We start from the raw sequence: 6,222 nt of genomic DNA on the forward strand, positions 1-6,222 counted from the left end.
TGTGACCATAGAAAGAGGTAGGCCTGTGCACCACCAGAAATGTTGGATCCCAACTGTTGTGAGGGTCCATGTCAGCCTTTCTGAACTGTTGTGTTGCATCAGATCAGAGATCTGGGAGCTCTGTTGGACCCTTCCCACTTGCTGCTCTCTCCTCTTTCTCCTTTACCTGTGACCAGGTGGGGTCAGGGGATAGGCAAGGCTGTGTTGCTCACAGAGGCTGTTCTCACAACCAGCCTAACTCTGCCCAGAATGCCCCCAGCAGGGTTAGGCTTGTCTTGAGAAGTGGCAGGATCCTCATGGACCCCTCCGCTCCCCACCCGCCAAAACCCTTTAATGAACCCAGCTCTTAGCCAAGGTCTCGCACCCTTTATCTGGCTACCAGGTATTGAATGATTCCTCAGGTTGTGTGCAGGCCAAGGAGCCACAGAGATGGGTGCAGAGAGCACCCGTCTGAGGGGGAAATCCGTAATGCAACAGATGTGCTGCACGTTGCATTCAGGGATGCTCGGAGGGCAGAATAACAAGCTCCAGCACCAGATCCCTCCATCCTGCACCATACTTCACAGAGTTGCACAGAGTAGGGCTGCCCTTGCACTTTTTGCACTTAGATTGTAAGCCCCATGGGGAATTCTCCTCTCATTCTTTGTAAAGCATCATATACTGCACATGGTGGCACTATATGAATAATTATGTCTTACCTATATTGACTCAGCAACAGATTATGCCAGGTATGGTCATGTAATTGCCTTCCCACCTGTGACCAACATCAGCAGTCAGCATTGTTGGGCTGCTGCTGGCGCCATATGAAGGACCACAATTGATTCCTGAGACCAGACCACCTGGTTAGATCAATCCAGGAGCGGAGAGGAACAATTCCAGGTGAGTCCAAGGGCAGATCCAGGAGCAGACCCCAGGAGTGGTGAGATGTTCCAAGGGCAGCACTACTCCGGTTTTTATTTCCTTTAGAGAAGTGAACACTGGATAATTGTGCTTTATTTACAGATATATAGGTGGGATAGAGCATAAGTGGACGCAAACAGCATGTACCACCACTGCCTCAAACTGAATGAACAGAAAGAGCTATCTGACCCACAGGTTTCCCTTTACGAATACGATGACATTATTTATATACCGCTTTCCCACAAAAGTACCCAAAGTGGTTTACACAGAGAAATAAAAATGAATAAAGCTGGATCCTTGTCCCCAAAGGGGGCTCACGAGCAGACTAAAAAGAAACATAAGGCAGATACCAGCAACAGCCACTGGAGGGATGCTGTGCTGGGGCTGGGTAGGGCTAGTTGCTCTCCCCCTACTAAATATAAGAGAATCACCACTTTTAAAAGGTGCCTCTTTGCTCAGTTAGTATTGTCTTGGAGGGGTTCTCTCTCTGCTTCTGACTCTGTCTCTGACCCACACTGCCAAATGCTGTTTCTTCACATGGACACACACATGCTCCAGTGGCTTCTCCATTAAGCTGAAGGCTGTGTGATATGACACCTTTCTAAGCTTGAATGGCTCTTCCATTCAAAGTGCATCTGGACAGCTGAAAGCTTCAAAGAGAACTGCAAAAACAACAACAACAACAAAAACCAACAACACCTTGTTAAACAAAATCAGTTCTTGAATTATCACAATTGTCCCCAGACCAGGAAATAAAGGGACCAGATAACATTACTGGTTGAACAAGGGCCACAACTTTATCAACAGAATTAAAGGCTTTGCAATGGAATAGGCTCTGTTTGTTTTTGCTTCTTACTTTAATCTGCCACTTCCCAGTGGGGTCCACTCTCTAGGCTGAGATTGCTCGAGTCAATTGCCCGCTCACTTCAAATACCACTTCTGGACAAGCTTCACTGGACAAGCCTAGAAGCAATGGTGCTAACTGCTCTCAGCTATTCACTTCCACATGTCTATGGCTGCATCATAAGTTGGAACCAAAATTTCTCCCAAGTGAAATTTGAAAGAAAATTTCAGGGTTCATCCCTAGAGGAACATGCCCAGGGGGAATGAGAAAGTATAGCAGCCCTAAACCTCCCTTTCCCCCTCCCTTTATGGAAAGTATGGAGCAGGCTTGTACAGGGAGGCTAAGGGGTAAAAGGTGAGAAGGCCAGGTTGTGAAACAGCCTCAGTCAATATTTAAGTTAAGTAAACAATGTCACACCACGTTCTACTGTATGCGGGGTTACATGGACTTTCTGGCCTTCATGAGCTACACTGTAGATTTCCAGACTTCATCAGCTTTGCAGTGGATTAGCACAGCTTAACCAAGCAACAGGGAGGCTACATTAAACGGGGCAGAGTTTGGAACTTTGTGACATCCAAATGCGTGCAATCACAGTTTCGCAGCAAAAGCAACTTGAGGTTTGCCTCTCCAAACTCCAGTTCTTTCGTTTGGAGTGAGTTTCACCACCGTAACCTGGAGTTTCTCGGTAGCAGTGGTTTCGTTCATTGTTTGGAACTGCGGTCATAGAGACGGTGGCACAGATTGCAGGTGCAAACCCATCCCACTGTTTCCCCAGTCTGCCCCCCTCCGACACATGGAGCGGCAAATTCTCCTTTGTTGCATGAAAGGCTTCCCTGGAGAGGAGGAGGTCACTGTGCAAAAGTTCTATCACTAAGCAAAGAGAGTGGGGGAGCTGTGTTAATGGGGCCCACTTTGTGAACACATTTTATTTATTTATTTATTTATTTATTTAACATTTTTCTATACCAGCCAAACTTGCATCTCTGGGCAGTTTACAACAGAAAGGTTAAAACATTAGTTAAAACAGAATAAATGGCAGAAAAGTTAAAACAGTAATTAAAACAAAATAAATGATAACAGAAAAGATCGACACAGTACAATTTAAAATTTAAAAATATTTTAAAAACAATGTTAAAACTATGTAAACACTATTTTACTAAAAGCCTGGGTGAACAGATGCATCTTTAAAATTTTTTTAAAAATTGTCAGAGATGGGGAGGCTCTTATTTCAGTAGGGAGCACATTCCAAAGTTTCGGGGCAGTAGCAGAGAAGGCCCGTCCCCAAGTGGACACCAGAGGAGCTGGTGGCAACTGCAGACGGACCTCTCTTGATGATCTCAATGGGCAGTGAGGTTCATAATGCAGAAGACATTATCTTAAATACCCAGGGCCCAAGCCATTTAGGGCTTTATAGGTTATAACCAGCACCTTGTACTTTGCCCGGAAACTTTTCGTCAGCCAGTGTAGCTCTTTCAATACAGGTGTAATATGATCTCTCCGAAATGATCCAGAGACCAACCTGGCAGCCGCATTCTGGACCAACTGTAGTTTCCGGACTACATACAAGGGCAGCCCTACATAGACCACATTACAGTAATGCGTCTGGAGTCTGGAGGTTACCAGCATATGTACCACTGTTCTGAGGTAGCTTATCTCAAGAAATGGACGCAGCTGGCGTATCAGCCAAAGCTGATAGAAGGCACTTCTGGCCACTGCCTCAACCTGGGACACCAAGGAGATGCTTGGATCCAGAAGAACCCCCAGACTGCATACCTGTTCCTTCTGGGGAAGTGTGACCCCATCCAGAATAGGCAGATCAAACTCATCTCCCAAGTTTCTCACATGTGTGTGCAGTCCAACAGAAGGCTGAAAGTTTTGGCAAGCCTAAGGTCCGGTCTGGCCCTAGCGTGTGGTGGCAGCAATGTGGTTTCATCTCCATGGACTGCTTTGCCAGGGTCAACCCTTGCAAGAGCATCTTTGGTCACGGTGGGTCAGACCCCAGGATCCTTTGCCCTCCCTCATATGCATATCCCCTCCTAGGAAGTCATCATGTTTCCTTTGTCAGGACCTGAATGGCATGGCATTTAAAGGGATTTAAATGCCCTTCCCCTGCTGAGTGTGGGCAGACTATTCAAAAAAGATACAATCGCACTCGGCATGTCGCACTGAAGATCGTGGCCAATGGCTGCCACCCTGGAAATGTGCTGACACCTTGCTCACAGTCGTGGAAAAGCGAGCACCATGGAGCTTGCTAGGATGTGACCTTGGCCAGAAAGAGGGAGGAGCTCCCCTTCCCTGAAAATTGAGGTTGCCAGACTGTTGTTGGATGAATGTCTGTGATGTGATTCATGGTTGGAAAAATTAACCAAGGGTCCGGCAACCTTCGTTTTCATGTTACATGTGAATGTGGCTAGAGTTTCCAAGAGGTATCATTTCCATGGAGAATCCCATCACTACTGCATTTATGCTTTTCTTAGTAGACACACAGCAGCCCTTCCGTCAGAAGCAATGTGAGTGAGCTTTATTGTGCCTCAGAAGCAGCAAGCACACCTGCCGCTTGGACTGTTGTCTTACTGCTACATATAATCCTTCCCAGCCACAAAGGGCTTTATCCTGTAGAATGCAGGTCCTAGAATTAAATCCCCGGTGTGTTAAGCGATGTTTAACACATATGTTTAAGCTGGTTCAGATGATACATTGTCCACTACTCCTAGCAAAAATGAAAAGGATATTTCCATGACATAGGAATGTAGGAAGCAGCCTTCTGCCAATTTAGACCATAGATCCATCTAGTTCAGTATTGTCTGCACAGACTGGCAGTGGCTTCTCCAAGGTTACAGACAGGAGTCTCTCTCAGCCCTATCTGGAGATGCCAGCGAAGGAATCTGTCCACTTTTCCATCTGGCAGGCCTACCTCTACGTAGAAAACTGGCACGTCAGGATGGGGAGTTATTCCTGACATGCCAGTTTTCTATGTGCAAGAAATATTTTTGTATGGAGGAGCATTCAAGCATATGAACTCCCCGCTGCAGTTTGAAGTGATGCAGCCCAGACACTGGTTCAATACCTCAACGAGAACTAAGCCCAGAAGAAGCTTTGTGAAATAAAAATATGTGCCTGATGGTACACTTACCAGAGCTTTCCCTTTCCCTTCTACCACTGCCATCTTCAAATCCCCATAAAACCACTCATGCTAATTAGGTCTCACAAACCATGCATTGATTTTAATATTTATTGTGCAAGAGGAGATTGAGGGACCTGGGGAAGTAGGGGGGGATAAGAGAGAAAAAGCAAACAATTTTTTGCCAAATGACTTTTCCTGCTGGGAATTTTCTGCAGGTTTGAGTTGCACCAAGCTGAGCTGTACACTTGTTTATAGGAAAGGAAACCAGAAGAACTCTGGTTATGTCTGCAGAGATGACTCCAAGGGGCTGGAAGGGGTAGTTTCCTACTCCTTCCATTTTGCTCCCAGAAAATGTGTTTCCCACTCCCCCATCCACAAGGCTGGAATTTTACAGCAAAGTTTCAGGAACCTTATAGTGTCTCAGTCAATACAAACATTAGTATAATATGGTCCTATAGCTTGAATTAATTATTTCAAAAGGCCTCCATTGTTTCAAGAAGCTTTATTCACTCACTTCTTTACCCCAGAACCAGCAGCACCAGTTAGTGAAGCCAGGTAGGTCTGAGATTCCGCCAGTCTCTGAGGAGCCAAATGAACTTCTTAGCTTCCTTCCTGGCCATCAACGTGTCTGAGTGAGACCATGTGTACAGAGATGTGCAGGGTTATGTCCCCTGCAGATCTCTTTCTTCCCACCCTAGTCATGGTCTTGGACAGGAAGAGAAAGCTAGCCTGGAAAGTGGACTTTGGCCTAATCCTAATCCAAATAGACACTAAGATAATTAACACAACCTTTTTCACTGGGCAGGGAGAGCTTTGGGGGAAGGGAGGAGTGTTCCTACCTCCTCCTGCATCTCCTTTTCTTCGTGGGCCATGTGGCCTGCATGCCCACATAATCTGTGCTGCTGCTGGCAGCGCAGTGTTCTGAAGGATGTGAAAATGCAGCCTGGCCTCCAAATATCCCGTAATGAACCATGCAAGCAGTGGCACATTGAAAGATTCCCCCTTAGCTGGGTGCTCTAGGCACCAGCTCTGTGTCTGCTCAGGCTCTTGGTGTATGCTCCAGTCCCCTTGGGCAAAGGAGTTCCAGTGCCAGCCAATCCAGAGCACTGGGATGTGGACCCTCAGAACATCATAAAATGGTGCAAACTTCAATGATTTAGGGGGAAAGTAACGGTAGGGAAAAGGTACAGCCAAATGTCATAGGCTGACACATCTGATTTCTTTTAGCAAACATCTAACATACTGAACAAATAGAACAAGTATTAAGGACTGAATGGGAGTCTAAATTAGTCAACATTATGTTGTTAGCTTGATCTAAAACTGTTTTAATGCTTTTCAATCCAAGCCAAACTTT

This window comes from Hemicordylus capensis, chromosome 6, assembly GCF_027244095.1.
Source record: "Hemicordylus capensis ecotype Gifberg chromosome 6, rHemCap1.1.pri, whole genome shotgun sequence".
In the NCBI taxonomy this organism is placed as follows: domain Eukaryota; kingdom Metazoa; phylum Chordata; class Lepidosauria; order Squamata; family Cordylidae; genus Hemicordylus; species Hemicordylus capensis.